This window comes from Trichomycterus rosablanca, chromosome 2, assembly GCF_030014385.1.
Source record: "Trichomycterus rosablanca isolate fTriRos1 chromosome 2, fTriRos1.hap1, whole genome shotgun sequence".
In the NCBI taxonomy this organism is placed as follows: Eukaryota; Metazoa; Chordata; class Actinopteri; order Siluriformes; family Trichomycteridae; genus Trichomycterus; species Trichomycterus rosablanca.
Window position 1 is genome coordinate 57,726,990 of NC_085989.1, and position 19,845 is coordinate 57,746,834.

The 19,845-nt window shown below is 38.8% G+C and overlaps 9 non-coding genes and 1 pseudogene across 9 annotated transcripts; 5 read left to right on the forward strand and 5 right to left on the reverse strand.

Annotated features, from left to right (window-relative positions):
* Positions 1 to 1,257: 1,257 nt before the first annotated feature.
* Positions 1,258 to 1,471, reverse strand: LOC134309376 (small nucleolar RNA U3). The gene has a single exon (XR_010011113.1). It is a non-coding gene; the product is annotated as a small nucleolar RNA U3 (small nucleolar RNA).
* A 637-nt stretch (positions 1,472 to 2,108) lies between these two features.
* LOC134309370 (small nucleolar RNA U3) lies at positions 2,109 to 2,321 on the forward strand. Its single transcript, XR_010011107.1, has one exon. It is a non-coding gene; the product is annotated as a small nucleolar RNA U3 (small nucleolar RNA).
* A 929-nt stretch (positions 2,322 to 3,250) lies between these two features.
* LOC134309314 (small nucleolar RNA U3) lies at positions 3,251 to 3,463 on the reverse strand. The gene has a single exon (XR_010011052.1). It is a non-coding gene; the product is annotated as a small nucleolar RNA U3 (small nucleolar RNA).
* A 746-nt stretch (positions 3,464 to 4,209) lies between these two features.
* LOC134309308 (small nucleolar RNA U3) lies at positions 4,210 to 4,422 on the forward strand. Its single transcript, XR_010011047.1, has one exon. It is a non-coding gene; the product is annotated as a small nucleolar RNA U3 (small nucleolar RNA).
* A 7,273-nt stretch (positions 4,423 to 11,695) lies between these two features.
* On the reverse strand, positions 11,696 to 11,896 carry LOC134309428 (small nucleolar RNA U3; annotated as a pseudogene).
* Positions 11,897 to 15,500: 3,604 nt separating this feature from the next.
* Positions 15,501 to 15,713, forward strand: LOC134309309 (small nucleolar RNA U3). The gene has a single exon (XR_010011048.1). It is a non-coding gene; the product is annotated as a small nucleolar RNA U3 (small nucleolar RNA).
* Positions 15,714 to 16,613: 900 nt separating this feature from the next.
* Positions 16,614 to 16,826, reverse strand: LOC134309297 (small nucleolar RNA U3). The gene has a single exon (XR_010011038.1). It is a non-coding gene; the product is annotated as a small nucleolar RNA U3 (small nucleolar RNA).
* Positions 16,827 to 17,505: 679 nt separating this feature from the next.
* LOC134309328 (small nucleolar RNA U3) lies at positions 17,506 to 17,718 on the forward strand. The gene has a single exon (XR_010011066.1). It is a non-coding gene; the product is annotated as a small nucleolar RNA U3 (small nucleolar RNA).
* Positions 17,719 to 18,641: 923 nt separating this feature from the next.
* On the reverse strand, positions 18,642 to 18,854 carry LOC134309497 (small nucleolar RNA U3). Its single transcript, XR_010011210.1, has one exon. It is a non-coding gene; the product is annotated as a small nucleolar RNA U3 (small nucleolar RNA).
* A 679-nt stretch (positions 18,855 to 19,533) lies between these two features.
* LOC134309313 (small nucleolar RNA U3) lies at positions 19,534 to 19,746 on the forward strand. The gene has a single exon (XR_010011051.1). It is a non-coding gene; the product is annotated as a small nucleolar RNA U3 (small nucleolar RNA).
* Positions 19,747 to 19,845: the final 99 nt, after the last annotated feature.

The window sequence follows — 19,845 nt, forward strand, 5'->3', positions numbered from 1 at the left end:
CTTTATGGTAGTGTAGCGTCACTTGGGTGTACAGTGCAGTGTAGATCACGTGTGGTCCTTTCAACCCACTCCGTAAGTACGGTCCTCCTGCTGGTAAGCCCTCTCTTGCCTTTCTTCTTTTATTATTTTGATTTTCTAGTATTGGTGTTTGTTCTGTATGTTTGGTATGTTGACGTGTTATTCTGGTGGGCTTACCTCTAACCATACCCGCAGTAGTGTGTAAATAAGTGAGTATATGTGTGTGTGGTTGGGTGTAACCATTTTAACAAAAGATTTAAGAATATATTGTGAATACGCTTGAAAGTAAATAAATATGTATACGATTAGAAATAGAACCCTGTCTCTGTCTTGATTGCACGGACTTGTTTGCTATTGGGCGGGTATCTTGTGAACTTTGGAAACCGTGATCAATTTGGGGCGTTTGTAATTATAAACTCTTTTCCCCTCGGGGGCCTATACCCCCCGGGGGTGGCGTTGTCGAAAGTACCTTCCGGGTTTCCGCCATCTATCACATATACACCAATATTTATTTGCTAAATTTCACGTTAATATCTGAACCTATTTAATGTAACTGAACTTTTTCATACGTCACGTGTGTTTTGTTTTCCTCAGTTAAATTCAGTCACTCAGAGTAAAATGTGCAGAAGTTTTTTCTCAGCTGAAGAAAATGTCACATATTTTTTATGTAGTAAATTAACAAAAGACAGAATTTCATCAGAACTGTCCAAACTTTAGCAGACGGTACATTTATACTGAGTCTGATCCTCGACACTAATTTAAACATTTACTCACATGTTACCACACCACAGAGCCGCAAACAAACCTCATGGGCTCATGTTTTATATAATTAAACAAACTCTGAGCCTTCAAAGTTATAAACCTCATTTAAATTAAAGTATTACAAAAGTTTAATCTACAAGAGAAAATGTTTCTGATCCACTGATGCTGTATGAGAAAGTAACCATGTTCAGGAGAGAGTGTGGAAGTGAGATTCTTCTTTATTCTGTTCTCTTCTTATTCATTTATTAGAATTTATCCTTGTTTTGTTTATAAATTCTATATAAATTACAAAATTCTTCAACTATGGGGGTTTGGGAAAAAGATAGAACAAGTGATACTAAGAGTAAGATCTGAGATTTAATAGCTTATGATCTCTAAATTTTCCAGCTCAAAGTTTCATGAGCTTGAAAAGAAAAAGCTCATAAAGCTGATCACCAAAGAAAAACAGACACTTTCATTTAACCTAAATTACAGCTAACCACTCTGAACATGTTTCCTTCATCTAAACTGTTAGAAACAGTCAGAACAATCATCAATGATGAAGAGCAGAAGAATAAATCATTCCTCTCCATCTGATTCATGCTCAGAAAAAAGCATCACAGCTCATCATCGTGGTTAAAGAGACGTAACACTTTCAAATCACATTTCCTAGTCAGTAACTATAGAAATGATTCCTGAAAGTTCTCCTCTACACTTCACCCTCACACTAGATTCATCTCTCTGTTCATTCTGACACATTCAGTAGAATCTTTACTCGTTCTATCAGTAGAATTGTACTACAGATGAATTAGTGTGTATAGAAAGTTTACTAAATGTAAACATATCAGAGTGAGTTAAAACTAAACATTCATGTTCATACACACTACACGCTCAGACGTACAGCGTACAAACGTACATTGAGTAACTCGTAGCTCTTCAACTTTAGTTCTTCTGTTTAATGAATACAATAACTCCAACAATCAGAGAGAATTATTAAATATTATATAGATGTAATGAAACCTCGTCATTTATCCTCCTGAGAGCACATTTATCCATTTATATTCTCTGTAATCGACACTTTAGTTTTAAATCTTTCTTTTTTAATCGTTTGTGTTACCCTATAAATTCCATCCTGGTCTTTCTAATGATACCTCAGGTGTTGGGGTATGAGGCTGACAAACTTCACTTCCTGTTTCCAGGGTAAGTCAGATATTGTTATATCTGCTGTTATATTATTGTATTATAGTACTAACTTCTACTAGAAACCTCCATGTTGGAGAGATGAATCTAGCGTGTAGGTGAAGTGTAGAGGAGAACATCACTCAGCTGGGTTCTGCTGCTTCCAGGTTAAGACTATACTTTCAGGAATCATTTCTATAGTTACTGACTAGGAAATGTGATTTGAAAGTGTTACGTCTCTTTAACCATGATGATGAGCTGTGATGTTTCTTTCTGAGCATGAATCAGATGGAGAGGAATGATTTATTCTTCTGCTCTTCATCATTGATGAATGTTCTGACTGTTTCTAACAGCTTAGAAAAAAAAAACATGTTCAGAGTGGTTACATGTATTATGAGCTGAATTGAAGAATTTGTTTTCTTTGTTGTTGGTTCTGTTACTGTTTGGTTTTTATTACTCTGTTGGTTTCTGTGCCTTAACAAGTAAATATAAGAGAGGAATTTGCTCTTGACAGAGTGCTAATCTATTAAAGATGATCATGTTAAGTAATGCACTACTATTCATTATACACCAATATTTATTTGCTAAATTTCACGTTAAAATCGAAACATATTTAATGTAACTGAACTTTTTCATACGTCACGTGTGTTTTGTTTTCCTCAGTTAATTTAAGTCACTCAGAGTAAAATGTGCAGAAGTTTTTTTCTCAGCTGAAGAAAATTTCACATATTTTGTTTTATGTAGTCAATTAACAAAAGACAGAATTTCATCAGAACTGTCCAAACTTTAGCAGACGGTACATTTATACTGAGTCTGATCCTCGACACTAATTTAAACATTTACTCACATGTTACCACACCACAGAGACACAAACAAACCTCATGGGCTCATGTTTTATATAATTAAACAAACTCTGGGCTTTCAAAATTATAAACATCATTTAAATTAAAGTATTACAAAACTCAAATCTACAAGAGAAAATGTTTCTGATCCACTGATGCTGTATGAGAAAGTAACCGTGTTCAGGAGAGGGGATAGAAGTGAGATTCTTCCTTATTCTGTTCTCTTCTTATTCATTTATTAATATTTATCCTTGTTTTGTTTATAAATTCTATATAAATTACTAAATTCTTCAACTATGGGGGTTTGGGAAAAAGATAAAACAAGCGATACTAAGAGTAAGATCTGATAATTAATAACTTATGATCTCTAAATTTTCCAGCTCAAAGTTTCATGAGCTTGAAAAGAAAAAGCTCATAAAGCTGATCACCAAAGAAAAACAGACATTTTCATTTAACCTGAATTACAGCTAACCACTCTGAACATGTTTCCTTCATCAAAACTGTTAGAAACAATCAGAACATTCATCAATGATGAAGAGCAGATGAATAAATCATTCCTCTCCATCTGATTCATGCTCAGAAAGAAACATCACAGCTCATCATCATGGTTAAAGAGACATAACACTTTCAAATCACATTTCCTAGTCAGTAACTATAGAAATGATTCCTGAAAGTATAGTCTTAACCTGGAAGCAGCAGAACCCAGCTGAGTGATGTTCTCCTCTACACTTCACCTACACGCTAGATTCTCTCGGTTCATTCTTCAATATCTAACCAGCTTCATCACCATAATTTTAATCATTTCAGGTTATGATGTAAAACAGTGATGCTTCATTACATGTATTTCTTTTAACATGATTTTTAAAATCATCACATGTGCTTCTAGTGGAACCGAACTAAAGATGAATTACAGAAAGTCTGTGAGAAAAATCAGTGATTGTAGAAACATTTTTATCAGTAAACCTGAATGTAGCAGCTAAAGTATCAAAAATCATCAGTGTAGTAACTCTGAAAACTACTAAATAAATTATGAAGTGTATAATATTACACTTATATACCCCTATATAATAAAAATTACATTCACATCACACCATACAAACTCATACTGAGCACTCGTAGCCCTTGAACACTTCAAATTGTTTATCTGTTTAACACCACAACCCAGCACATTTACTTCATACACAAGGTTCAGAGGTACTTATAGTTCCTAGAACTTTAATTATTGAGGTGATCGAGATTCTATATGCTGCCTTTGCGGTAAATTTAAATAAATCATTAAATTAAATTACTAAATCATAAATCCTGCATTGTGGGATTTTCCTCAGTATAGTTTTAGTTTTAAATAAAGAATGAATGAATAGATGAATCTAGCGTGAGGGTGAAGTGTAGAGGAGAACATCACTCAGCTGGGTTCTGCTGCTTCCAGGTTAAGACTATACTTTCAGGAATCATTTCTATAGTTACTGACTAGGAAATGTGATTTGAAAGTGTTATGTCTCTTTAACCATGATGATGAGCTGTGATGTTTCTTTCTGAGCATGAATCAGATGGAGTGGAATGATTTGTTCTTCTGCTCTTCATCATTGATGAATGTTCTGACTGTTTTTAACAGTTTAGATGAAAGAAACATGTTCAGAGTGGTTACATGTATTATGAGCTGAATTGAAGAATTTGTTTTCTTTGTTGTTGGTTTTGTTACTGTTTGGTTTTTATTACTCTGTTGGTCTCTGTGCCTTAACAAGTAAATGTAAGGGAGGAATTTGCTCTTGACAGAGTGCTAATCTATTAAAGATGATCATGTTAAGTAATGCACTACTATTCATTATACACCAATATTTATTTGCTAAATTTCACGTTATAATCGAAACATATTTAATGTAACTGAACTTTTTCACACGCCACATGTGTGTTTTGTTTTTCTCAGTTAATTTCAGTCACTCAGAGTAAAATGTGCAGAAGTTTTTTTCTCAGCTGAAGAAAATTTCACATATTTTGTATTATGTAGTCAATTAACAAAAGACAGAATTTCATCAGAACTGTCCAAACTTTAGCAGACGGTACATTTATACTGAGTCTGATCCTCGACACTAATTTAAACATTTACTTATACGTTATTACACCACAGAGCCACAAACAAACCTTATGGGCTCTTGTTTCATATAATTAAACAAACTCTGGGCTTTCAAAATTATAAACATCATTTAAAATAAAGTATTACAAAACTCAAATCTACAAGAGAAAATGTTTCTGATCCACTGATGCTGTATGAGAAAGTAACCGTGTTCAGGGGAAGGGATGGAAGTGAGATTCTTCCTTATTCTGTTCTCTTTTTTTTAGGACTGTTAAATAAACCAGAGGACGAGTGGACAGCCATTGTGGTGCATTGCATCACCAAACATAATAAAAAGGAGTCAGAACAGGTGGACGTACTACAACATATGCAACAACGCCTGATTAAGTTAGAACTGGCAGAAATGGATAACAAGAGTAAAAAGAAGCAATTGGTGGTAAGTGAGAAATTACTAACAATAATGTACAGCCGGCCCAAACCGCAACTCCCGCCCAGCCATTAACATCGCAGAGGCCACAGCAGTACATACAGCAATCTGCCCCTGTCCAATACCAGCACCAGTACCAGTACCAGTACCAGCCACAATATTGTCCCAACCCTCCTGTACAGCAATGGGCAACCCCACATAATAGGCGAAGGTATGAAGGTCCACGTAGGCCACACTCTCAGTACAAACGACCAGATAGGACAGGATGTTTTAACTGTGGCGAACCAAACCACCAGGCAAGATATTGTCCCTACCCCAGCCAGCCTGCGGGGACACCGCAGTCGCGGTTTACCCAGGAACATACACCACAAACATATCCCGAAATTCCAAATCAACCCTTAGTACCTGCCTACCAGCCCCAGGGCCCTGGACACTCTGGAGGCCCTTACTGATGCTGCCCAGTGTCCACCACAGGTCGTGACATATTCCCAGAACCAATTGTCACCTGTGGTGTAGGTGGTGAGCAATTTGACTTTTTGATTGACACTGGAGCTACAGCTTCGGTCATCACTGGTAAGCCCAATTGGATTCCTCCGCTTACGTCAAACACAATCACCACCGTTGGATACTCGGGAACAACGCAGACCCAATACTTCACCACCCCAATGGTTCTGGAAATTGGACAGCTAAAATTAACCCATTCTTTCTTATACTCACCAAATTGTCCTATTTGTCTGTTGGGCAGAGATGTATTGTGCAAATTATCGGCCACTGTATATTGTACCCCACAAGGTACAAAGTTAGTTTTACCAGGCCAGGAGCCTCCTCCCGAGGCCAGAATTTGTGTAATGCAGCCTGTTTCTGAGCCAAAGCCTCAGTCCTGCGACATCTACTGGGCTAGATTGACCGCACCCGACAAACAAGGTACCACATCCAATTTAATGTATGTATTTAACTTGTGGAAACCCTGGTTGATGGCACAAGCCTGCTTGGTTCCCCCACAAGACCCATACCATTGTACCTTGTACTACACCAGAGACCCTGATGACCTTTATGATGACTTATGGAAACAAAACATGGAAGGATTAAATAACCAATTGTGTAGTGTAGCCATTTTCTTAGGACCAGAGGGAGTAGCAGCAGCGGTGCAGCTAAACCAGGAGCAGAAAGAATACTTCAGAATGGATCCGGACATCTCGCAGGCACCACATGTCTCCTTGATGTTGGCTAAAGGTTCTGAAGCTAGATCCCTTGGTCCTATGGTATGTCTTGCACAGACCCTGACATATGCACCGACGGACGTTCCATATCTGTCACGAACTCAGGACAGTAAGTATTGGAAAATTGACTGTAAGTGTGTGGACAATGTACATTATGAACAGGTTTCCCTCCCACGTCACCATGGACGAGAGCACACAGATCACCACCTGGCTGATCAGATGCTAAAGACTGTCCCTACTTCTTTATGGACCACCTCCAAAATAGACGTAGGGCCTCCAAAGGCCTCCAATGTGTCTCCAAAGGGACACACATTGACTATGAAAGCTGTACAAACGATCCGAGCCTTCCCTAAACCTAAAACAGTCAGCCAGATGTTATCTTTTTTAGGTCTGACAGGCTATAGTAGAAATTACATCCCAAATTACACAGGCTTAACCTCACCACTGAGGGCTGAAGTGACCAGATTGGGTCAACGTAACCTCACTGCTCTAATTGAGTGGAGTACCAGCCTGGAAGCCAGTTTTGTAGAAGTAAAACAAGCACTCGCACTTGCAGAGCATCTGCAGTCCCCTGACTACACTAAACCTTTTTATCTGGATGTCTCTGAAAAAGAGGGCATTGTAAATGCTGTTCTTTTTCAGAGAGGGGGGAGCAATGGGGAAAGACAAATTCTCCAATACCATAGCTCTAAATTGGATCCTGTAGTACAGGGACAACCACAATGTACTAAACATTTGGCAGCATTAGCCACAGCAGTGGACAAAACAGCCCACATTGTTATGTGTCATCCTTTGGTAATCAACACATCGCATGGGGTGGTAGCATTCTTGACCTCAGCTGCGTTTACACTATCTAATGCTAGACGTTCAAAGATTAGTGACACCCTGCTTCAGCCAAGTATCACCTTTGCACCTGCAAAAACCGTTAACATGACCAGCACACTTCCTGGTAGAGTAGACGAAGATGAGCTACACATTTGTGAATTAGTAGCTAGTAAAGCGCTAAGGGTTAGGGAGGAACTGAGCACCGAACCTCTAGGAGAAAGAGACATGGACCTGTACTGTGATGGATGCTGCTACAAGAGCAATGAGGAATTGGTGGCCTCATATGCGGTGGTAAGTGAAAAACAGGGACAGTTTGAGACCTTAGAGGATGGAATCATACCACAACCAGCTTCCGCCCAGCTGGCAGAAATCACTGCTGTAACTAAGGCACTGAAGCTGTCAGCTGGTAAAAGGGTTAACATCTACACTGATTCAGCATATGCACACTCAGCCATACATGTCGATGGACCTCAGTGGCTCCGACGTGGCCTAGTCACCTCACAGGGCACCCCTATTAAACACATGACTGAGTTACAGGAACTGTTAACAGCAGTACACCTACCAAAGCATGTAGCCATAATAAAGTGTAAGGGACATTCCAATTTGAAAACCAAGGTAGCCCAGGGAAACAATGCAGCCGACTTAGCGGCTAAAGCAGCTGGGGGTTATGTAAGACAGCTGGTAGTACTGACGACACTGAGTCTGCCGGAACTTACAGACTCTCATCTTAAACAGATGCAAGAGAGGGCAGGAGCGTATGAAAAGAATAGTTGGTTACAGAAAGGGGCGAAAGAGGTGGACGGAATCTGGAGAAATCACGAAGGTAAGATAGTGGCACCAGGAGCGGTACTAAAACTGCTCTTAATCGAAGCCCATGGTCCCACCCATGTAGGGACAAAAACCATGCTGCACCACCTTAGGGCCAATTGGTGGCATCCAAATCTAGCAGACATGGTTCAGTTGCATGTGAGAGAGTGTGGAGCGTGCCAGGAAAATAATCCGAAACCAACCTACAGGTTACCTATCGGAAATTTTCCAGTACCAGACGCACCTTTTAAGGAAATTTGTATTGATTACACTGACATGGGTCCAGACAGAGTGGTGAAGGGTTATCGTTACCTACTGGTAATGATCGACAGGTACACAAGGTGGGTGGAAGCCATACCCGCCAGGCGTGAAGATGCCAAAACTGTAGTGAAATGGCTTAAGACCGAATTGATTCCAAGGTATGGTGTACCTACAACAATCAGGTCGGATAATGGGACTCACTTCAGCAACAGGCAACTACAAGAAGTGGAAAAAGCCCTGGGAATAACCCATAAATTTGGCTCAGTGTATCATCCGAGTTCGCAGGGTATTGTAGAAAGAGCCAATCAAACAATCAAGACCAAATTGGCCAAAGCCTGCTATAAATCCAAGATGACTTGGGTTGAAGCATTACCATTAGTGCTCATGTCCATGAGGAGCTCCCCTAGGGGGGACTCTCATTACTCACCTCACCAGCTGCTGACTGGTCGACCCATGTCAGGTCCGCCACGAGATAGAGCAGTAGGCAAAATGTTAGATTTGTGGGATGAAGAGTTGGACAAAAGAAAGGAGAGAAGAAGGAGAGAAACGAGTACCATTGGTGTCTGAGGTGGAACCAGGACAGTGGGTCAGGATCAAGGTGCACAAAAGGAAGTGGGATCCGTCGAGGTGGACCGGACCTTGGGAAGTGACTGAAGCCACTTCACATGCAGTCAAAGTAAGAGGCAAGAAAGGTAACAACTGGTATCATCTGAGCCACTGCGTCCGTGCTGAACCTCCGACCAGAACCCTCGCAGGGACTGGACAAGATCTGCAGGCACCCATCCTTGAGGGTGATTCCTAATTCTGCTTAAGGCGGGTCAGCCTAGCAAAAAAAAAAAAAAAAAAAAAAAAAGGGTACATTTTTCAGAAGGTTGGTGTAAGGAAACCATTATCCTGGATAGTGATGGGAAGTATACGGGCAGCCAGCTGAATGCACGAAAATTCAGTAGGGCGGATTTAGTATGGTTGTGTGGAGATATGAGGATCCGGCGAAGGTTGTATGGGAATTGGTCTGGGGAGTGTGCGTTGGTCTTTCTGATTATGCCTTTCAGAATTTACAAGCAGCACGGAGTGGAGGATGCCGCGGACGTCCTGACCAATCACCACAGCCATCGAAGAGACACCCGAGAGGTCAAACCTGGCGGATCCTTCGACAAGACCGTGTGGATTGATGGTATAGGGGTCCCAAGGGGGGTCCCAGATGAATTTAAGGCTGGGAACCAGATTGCTGCAGGGTTTGAAAGTGCACTCTTTTAGTGGTGTGTCGGGATCAGATTGGATCCAGGATCGGGAGAATTCAAAATCTGCCAGACTCAAAAGGGTACCCGACTAAAAAGATAAGGGCAATTTAAGTCCTCATTTAGATGAAATCAAATATTTAGTTCTGAGTCTGGTATGTTGAGAATTCTCTTGTAGATAATTAGAAATAATTACTGATAAATGTTAAGGCGTGGTTCCTCTTTCACTGACAAAGGTATGGTGGGCACGCCTTGACTCCTGGGGAGTCTAAAGGATCCGGTGTGGTTAGAGTCCATGCCAGTTTGGTTAGAGTCCAAACTCATAGCCTGGTACCATGTTCGAGCCCAACTGTGAAAGCCTGAACGGGTTCAGGTCGGTTGGTTAAAGTCCAACCGTTTGTGTGGTAAGTTATTTTCTGGTCGGTGTCGAGCAGTCGGTCCTGAAAACCAATATAGCAATTGCTTTGTGAAATAATCAGTGGAATTGATTAAGTTTCCTACTGCATGGTTAGCAATTGGTTAGTAAAGTCAGTGAGGCTAGAACTGGTCAGGGAAACTACTTACCGGGGTCTTGGTGATGTCAGTATGTGTAGGATTGGTAATTTTAGTAATATGTTATTGTTATGGTATCCCGTGCATCAGGATGTTAATAGAAAAATTTGTGATAGAAGTAGATATCATGTAGATGATGATGAGGAGGATACCCTTGAAGGTGGGCCGGAAGACCCACTTCGAGCGGCATAAGTGCTACTAACTCTGCTTAATTAAAGGTAAAACCGTCCAGAGAAAATGAGGAGAGAAGACCAGCACTACGGATCATACACCGAGAGGAAGGAAGGAGACTTGGAAGGACTGGCAGAGGTAGACTTCGTGGGAATTGGAAGACCCACTCCGAGAAACAGAAGTGACGCCAACTGGACCTGCCTACAGGGAACAAACCACAGCAGAAAGCCCGACAAAACCGACCATGCGGAAGAAGAGTCCAGAGGAGCCACCGGAACAAGAAGAAGAAGAGAGGATTTGGTTAGACTAGGAGGGAAAAACATAAACATATAGTTCGCAGACACGCAGATCATCCTTGAAAACACTAGTTAAGTACAACACACATAGTTTAGCTACAAAACGCAAGGGGTTAGTTCAGGATTGTGTACGATGTATATAGGTTTGGTACTCTGCTATTTTTAGAAAAGATATTCTCTGTGTTTCATCGTTTAAATGTTTGTGCCGCTGCGGAAACAGGTAAGACCGACAGGGTAGAATCCATGGGACAGTAGGAGCCATGCAGAGAAACAGGAGCTATGGGCCCCTTCTGAATATCTGCAGCTCCGTCCGGTGAAAGACAACCTGAACGGACTTCCTGTGGAAGCTACGCACCCATTGTTTTTATTTTTTCTTCTCTTTTTGATTTCCTATTTTTAAATTACTTTATTTTGATTTCCTGTTTTTATTATTTTTGTTGTTTGTTTGTTTGTTTTAGGGTTAGGAGCTGTTGCGATAGGTACGGTTCCTTTAGTTTAACTGGTAGCCTTTTTATTTTTAGATACCTTTTATTGTAAAAAATTCAGCCCAGTGGCCATGTAGTCAGAAAGGGTTAAATTGGGGGTTGCTGACGGCTATCCTATCTCCTGGAATCTAGAGACACCTAACCTATAGTTAAAAGTTGATGTGAAAGCATTAAGATGCTTTCAAGGGGGGATGTTAGGATTTTTGGAACATAATATCATTATTAAACATAAATTCAATATGGGAAGTTTTACGGCATTTTCCAAGTTTTACGACATGCATGCCGCATGGTCTATTGTTCAACATGGCGCCGGCCAGCCTCCTACCGAAAGGGGGGGGGGAGGCGGAGCCTGGGCCTCTTTAGCACATTTCATTGGCTCCACCGGCAGTAAAGGAGGAGGAGCCTAGCTTAGTTTAAAAAACCGGCGCGCTCAGACGCACGGCCTCTTTTGGCTGGTGATCATCCAGACTGCAGGAGAAAAGAGCGCTGATCAGCTTAGCTCTGATATATATTCACAGATCATTTTTACACTTAATAAAGTGTTTTAAAGAGTACTTTCTGGACTTCCCGATTGCTTTCTTCAGGACTTTTTGAACTAAAAGACTCATCCTAACAAGAGCAGAAGAATAAACCATTCCTCTCCATCTGATTCATGCTCAGAAAGAAACATCACAGCTCATCATCATGGTTAAAGAGACGTAACACTTTCAAATCACATTTCCTAGTCAGTAACTATAGAAATGATTCCTGAAAGTATAGTCTTAACCTGGAAGCAGCAGAACCCAGCTGAGTGATGTTCTCCTCTACACTTCACCCTCACGCTAGATTCTCTCTGTTCATTCTGACACATTCAGTAGAATCTTTACTCGTTCTATCAGTAGAATTGTACTACAGATGAATTAGTGTGTATAGAAAGTTTAATAAATGTAAACATATCAGAGTTAGTTAAAATTAAACATTCATGTTCATACACACTACATGCTCACACTTACAGCGTACAAACGTACATTGACCGAGACATGGCAACAACCTGGTGAGTTTTCTCAATTAAATCAATGCATTCCACCCGGGTTTGCCTTTACCTGTGAACCTCGCACCACTGGGCGAGGAGGCGGTATTTCTACCCTCTACAGTAAGAAATGGAAAGTGACCTCAGTGTCTGTTCCTCCTCATATTTCATTTGAATCAACTATTATCCAAATTAATGGACCAATACCTACTATTTTGGCCACAATCTACCGACCACCTAAGCATAATACTGATTTTATAAATGATTTTTCCACTTTCCTAACTTCACTCTGCTCTATGTCACCAAACACAATAGTTCTCGGAGACTTCAACATCCACATTGACAACAAAAATAATACATTTACAAAAGATTTCTTGTCATGCATCGATGGTTTTGGCCTGCAGCAACATGTGGACTTTCCAACCCACTGCAAGGGGCATACTCTAGATCTCATCTGCTGTTCTGGAGTAACCCCTCTGAATTGTACTGCTTCAGATCTTCCTATCTCTGATCATCACCTGATTTCTTTTACTGTGACACTGCCATCAGCTAAAACGAGTCCTCGGGCCATGTCATTCCGTAATATCAAGAACATCGATCATACTGCCCTATCATCAGGAGCCAGTGCTCTCCATTGGAACTATGGATCTGCTTCTACCCAAGATCTCATCTCTCATTACAACACAGAGCTGCATAATCTCTTGGATAATCTTGCCCCATTAAAAACACGAACTGTTTCATTTACTCGCACTGCACCATGGTACACTACTGAACTACGACAACTAAAATCAAGGGCACGACAGCTCGAACGCCTGTATAGGAAAAGTGGACTTACTGTGCACAAGGAAATGTATAATAACCACCTACTGCATTATAAAGATGCTATCTCGGCTTCCAAATCTACCTACTATGGATCACTATTTAGGGCGTTTGAGGGTAACATCCGTGCACTTTTTTCTACTGTGAATAACATTTTGCAGCCACCGGACACTTTACCTAACCACATGTACTCAACTGAACTGTGTGACAAGTTTATGTCATTCTTCAATTCCAAAATCCAAAATATTCACCAGCAGCTGTACTCTCCACCTGTTAATACTATAAGCTATGACTGTACAACTGCTCATGTACTATGTTCTTGTTCCCTATCTACTTTTGAACTTCCTACTATAACTGAAATAACCCGCCTTATCCAAAAATCTAAACCTTCAACCTGCATTCTTGATCCTCTCCCTACAAACCTTGTCAAATCTTGCGTTTCCTCTCTGTGTACTCCTATTACTGCCATTGTTCAATCATCTCTTCTTTCTGGTTCTCTTCCTGCCCCTCTCAAGATGGCAACTATTACACCCATACTTAAGAAACCTGGCTTGGATCCCAATGACCTAAATAACTTTCGTCCTATTTCTAATCTACCTTTTATTTCGAAAGTTGTTGAGAAAGTTGTTTTTGCTCAAGTTCATAAATATCTAATAGACAACGATTTATATGAGGCTTTCCAGTCTGGTTTTCGCCCTCTACATAGCACAGAAACGGCACTTCTTAAAATAACTAATGACCTTCTAGTGGCAGCTGACTCTAGTTTGCTAACCATTCTCATTCTTCTAGATCTGAAGGCGGCCTTCGATACTATCTCACACAAAATCTTGCTGGACCGCCTCAAATCAATTGGACTTACTGATACTGTTTTTGCATGGTTTTTCTCCTATATTAATGGTCGTAGCCAGTTCGTTCAACTCAAACATTTTCAGTCTCACCCATCTGAAGTTGTTTGTGGTGTCCCACAGGGCTCTGTTCTAGGACCTCTCTTATTTATTATTTACCTGTTGGTCAAATATTTAGGAAACATAAAATCCAATTCCACTGTTATGCTGATGATACCCAACTATACTTATCCACTAAACCTAATGCCTTGCTCCCACCTTCTACCCTATCTGACTGCTTAGACGAAACTAAAAACTGGTTCTCTAAAAACTTCCTGATGGTTAATACAGATAAAACCCAAATTCTCCTTGTGGGAACTAAGACCACTCTCGCCAAAACCAAATCGTTTACTTTGAACTTTGAAAACTCTGTCATTTCGCCTTCTTCCCAGGTTAAAAGCCTGGGTGTTGTTCTTGACAGTCATCTTTCTTTCAAAGCACACATCAATAACATTACACGATCTGCCTACTTCCACTTAAGGAATATCAACCGCCTACGCCCGTTCCTCAGTCAAACAAGTACTGCCATTCTCGTCCATGTGCTGGTAACATCACGCATAGACTACTGTAATTCAATCCTATTCGGCTTACCTCATAAATCATTACAAAAACTCCAACTAGTCCAAAACTCCGCTGCACGGATTATCTCTGGGTCACCCTCAACTAATCACATCACTCCAGTTCTCAGACAGCTTCACTGGCTCCCCGTAAATTATCGCATACACTTTAAGATCTTGTTATTCACATTCAAAGCTCTACATGGTCTAGCACCCTCTTACATCTCCCATTTACTCCAATTCTACAATCCCACCCGCACTCTTAGGTCTTCCTCAGCCTTCCAGCTTTCTATTCCTTCTGTCCGCCTGTCGACTATGGGTGCGAGGGCTTTTAGCCACTCTGCCCCTTCTCTCTGGAACACCCTCCCAATCCATATCCGTACTATCGATTGTTTCTCTACTTTTAAATCCCAACTTAAAACTCACCTCTTCAAGCTAGCCTACTACTAATCTTTCAAACTTGATTGGTACTACTACCCCAATATTTGTTTAATAGTGATTACATTTGACTGTTTAGAGATTGTATTGATTTTATTGTATTTATCTTTATTGATTTTTCTATTAGATTTTAATGGTTTATTGATGTCTGTTACTTTCTTGCTTTTGTAAGGTGTCCTTGAGTGTTTTGAAAGGCGCCATAAATAAAATGGATTATTATTATTTATTATTGAGTAACTCGTAGCTCTTCAACTTTAGTTCCTCTGTTTAACAAATACAATAACTCCAACAATCAGAGAGAATTATTAAATATTATATAGATTTAATGAAACCTCATCATTTATCCTCCTGAGAGCACATTTATCCATTTATATTCTCTGTAATCGACACTTTAGTTTTAAATCTTTCTTTTCTAATCGTTTGTGTTACCCTATAAATTCCATCCTGGTCTTTCTAATGATACCTCAGGTGTTGGGTATGAGGCTGACAAACTTCACTTCCTGTTTCCAGGGTGAGTCAGATATTGTTATATCTACTGTTATATTATTGTATTATAGTACTAACTTCTACTAGAAACCTCCATGTTGGAGAGATGAGTCTAGTGTGAGGGTGAAGTGTAGAGGAGAACATCACTCAGCTGGGTTCTGCTGCTTCCAGGTTAAGACTATACTTTCAGGAATCATTTCTATAGTTATTGACTAGGAAATGTGATTTGAAAGTGTTACGTCTCTTTAACCATGATGATGAGCTGTGATGTTTCTTTCTGAGCATGAATCAGATGGAGAGGAACGATTTATTCTTCTGCTTTTCATCATTGATGAATGTTCTGACTGTTTCTAACAGCTTAGAAGAAGGAAACATGTTCAGAGTGGTTACATGTATTATGAGCTGAATTCAAGAATTTGTTTTCTTTGTTGTTGGTTCTGTTACTGTTTGGTTTTTATTACTCTGTTGGTCTCTGTGCCTTTACAATTAAATATAAGGAAGGAATTTGCTCTTGACAGAGTGCTAATCTATTAAAGATGATCATGTTAAGTAATGCACTACTATTCATTATACACCAATATTTATTTGCTAAATTTCACGTTAAAATCGAAACATATTTAAAGTAACTGAACTTTTTCACACGCCACACGTGTGTTTTGTTTTCCTCAGTTAATTTCAGTCACTCAGCTGAAGAAAATGTCACATATTTTGTTTTATGTAGTAAATTAACAAAAGACAGAATTTCATCAGAACTGTCCAAACTTTAGCAGATGGTACATTTATACTGAGTCTGATCCTCGACACTAATTTAAACATTTACTTATACGTTATTACACCACAGACACAAACAAACCTTATGGGCTCTTGTTTTATATAATTAAACAAACTCTGAGCCTTCAAAGTTACAAACATCATTTAAATTAAAGTATTACAAAACTCACATCTACAAGAGAAAATGTTTCTGATCCACTGATGCTGTATGAGAAAGTAACCGTGTTCAGGAGAGGAGATGGAAGTGAGAATCTTCTTTATTCTGTTCTCTTCTTATTCATTTATTAATATTTATCCTTGTTTTGTTCATAAATTCTATATAAATTACTAAATTCTTCAACTATGGGGGTTTGGGAAAAAGATAGAACAAGTGATACTAAGAGTAAGATCTGAGACTTAATAACTTATGATCTCTAAATTTTCCAGCTCAAAGTTTCATGAGCTTGAAAAGAAAAAGCTCATAAAGCTGATCACCAAAGAAAAACAGACACTTTCATTTAACTTAAATTACAGCTAACCACTCTGAACATGTTTCCTTCATCGAAACTGTTAGAAACAGTCAGAACATTCATCAATGATGAAGAGCAGAAGAATAAATCATTCCTCTCCATCTGATTCATGCTCAGAAAGAAACATCACAGCTCATCATCATGGTTAAAGAGACGTAACACTTTCAAATCACATTTCCTAGTCAGTAACTATAGAAATGATTCCTGAAAGTATAGTCTTAACCTGGAAGCAGCAGAACCCAGCTGAGTGATGTTCTCCTCTACACTTCACCCTCACACTAGATTCATCTCTCTGTTCATTCTGTCACATTCAGTAGAATCTTTACTCGTTCTATAAGTGGAATTGTACTACAGATGAATTAGTGTGTATAGAAAGTTTAATAAATGTAAATATAACAGAGTTAGTTAAAACTAAACATCCATGTTCATACACACTACACGCTCACACTTACAGCGTACAAACGTACATTGAGTAACTCGTAGCTCTTCAACTTTAGTTCCTCTGTTTAATGAATACAAGAACTCCAACAATCAGAGAGAATTATTAAATGTTATATAGATTTAATGAAACCTCGTCATTTATCCTCCTAAGAGCACATTTATCCATTTATATTCTCTGTAATCGACACTTTAGTTTTAAATCTTTCTTTTTTAATCGTTTGTGTTACCCTATAAATTCCATCCTGGTATTTCTAATGATACCTCAGGTGTTGGGTATGAGGCTGACAAACTTCACTTCCTGTTTCCAGGCTAAGTCAGATATTGTTATATCTACTGTTATATTATTGTATTATAGTACTAACTTCTACTAGAAACCTCCATGTTGGAGAGATTAATCTAGTGTGAGGGTGAAGTGTAGAGGAGAACATCACTCAGCTGGGTTCTGCTGCTTCCAGGTTAAGACTATACTTTCAGGAATCATTTCTATAGTTACTGACTAGGAAATGTGATTTGAAAGTGTTACGTCTCTTTAACCATGATGATGAGCTGTGATGTTTCTTTCTGAGTATGAATCAGATGGAGAGGAATGATTTATTCTTCTGCTCTTCATCATTGATGAATGTTCTGACTGTTTCTAACAGCTTAGAAGAAGGAAACATGTTCAGAGTGGTTACATGTATTATGAGCTGAATTGAAGAATTTGTTTTCTTTGTTGTTGGTTCTGTTACTGTTTGGTTTTTATTACTCTGTTGGTCTCTGTGCCTTAACAATTAAATATAAGGGAGGAATTTGCTCTTGACAGAGTGCTAATCTATTAAAGATGATCATGTTAAGTAATGCACTACTATTCATTATACACCAATATTTATTTGCTAAATTTCACGTTAATATCTGAACCTATTTAATGTAACTGAACTTTTTCATACGTGTGTTTTGTTTTCCTCAGTTAATTTCAGTCACTCAGAGTAAAATGTGCAGAAGTTTTTTTCTCAGCTGAAGAAAATTTCACATATTTTGTTTTATGTAGTCAATTAACAAAAGACAGAATTTCATCAGAACTGTCCAAACTTCAGCAGATGGTACATTTATACTGAGTCTGATCCTCGACACTAATTTAAACATTTACTTATACGTTATTACACCACAGACACAAACAAACCTTATGGGCTCTTGTTTTATATAATTAAACAAACTCTGAGCCTTCAAAGTTATAAACATCATTTAAATTAAAGTATTACAAAACTCAAATCTACAAGAGAAAATGTTTCTGATCCACTGATGCTGTATGAGAAAGTAACCGTGTTCAGGAGAGGAGATGGAAGTGAGATTCTTCTTTATTCTGTTCTCTTCTTATTCATTTATTAAGATTTATCCTTGTTTTGTTTATATATTGTATATAAATTACTAAATTCTTTCTACTACGGGGGTTTGGGAAAAAGATAGAACAAGTGATACTAAGAGTAAGATTTAAGATTTAATTACTTATGATCTCTAAATTTTCCAGCTCAAAGGTTCATGAGCTTGAAAAGAAAAAGCTCATAAAGCTGATCACCAAAGAAAAACAGACACTTTCATTTAACCTAAATTACAGCTAACCACTCTGAACATGTTTCCTTCATCTAAACTGTTAGAAACAGTCAGAACATTCATCAATGATGAAGAGCAGAAGAATAAATCATTCCTCTACATCTGATTCATGCTCAGAAAGAAACATCACAGCTCATCATCATGGTTAAAGAGACGTAACACCTTCAAATCACATTTCCTAGTCAGTAACTATAGAAATGATTCCTGAAAGTATAGTCTTAACCTGGAAGCAGCAGAACCCAGCTGAGTGATGTTCTCCTCTACACTTCACCCTCACACTAGATTCATCTCTTCACTCATTCTGTCACATTCAGTAGAATCTTTACTCGTTCTATCAGTGGAATTGTACTACAGATGAATTGGTGTGTATAGAAAGTTTAATAAATGTAAACATATCAGAGTTAGTTAAAACTAAACATCCATGTTCATACACACTACACGCTCACACTTACAGCGTACAAACGTACATTGAGTAACTCGTAGCTCTTCAACTTTAGTTCTTCTGTTTAATGAATACAAGAACTCCAACAATCAGAGAGAATTATTAAATATTATATAGATTTAATGAAACCTCGTCATTTATCCTCCTGAGAGCACATTTATCCATTTATATTCTCTGTAATCGACACTTTAGTTTTAAATCTTTCTTTTTTAATCGTTTCTGTTACCCTATAAATTCCATCCTGGTCTTTCTAATGATACCTCAGGTGTTGGGTATGAGGCTGACAAACTTCACTTCCTGTTTCCAGGGTAAGTCAGATATAGTTATATCTACTGTTATATTATTGTATTATAGTACTAACTTTTACTAGAAACCTCCATGTTGGAGAGATTAATCTAGCGTGAGGGTGAAGTGTAGAGGAGAACATTACTCAGCTGGGTTCTGCTGCTTCCAGGTTAAGACTATACTTTCAGGAATCATTTCTATAGTTACTGACTAGGAAATGTGATGTGAAAGTGTTACGTCTCTTTAACCATGATGATGAGCTGTGATGTTTCTTTCTGAGCATGAATCAGATGGAGAGGAATGATTTATTCTTCTGCTCTTCATCATTGATGAATGTTCTGACTGTTTCTAACAGTTTAGAAAAAGGAAACATGTTCAGAGTGGTTACATGTATTATGAGCTGAATTGAAAAATTTGTTTTTATTGTTGTTGGTTCTGTTACTGTTTGGTTTTTATTACTCTGTTGGTCTCTGTGTCTTAACAA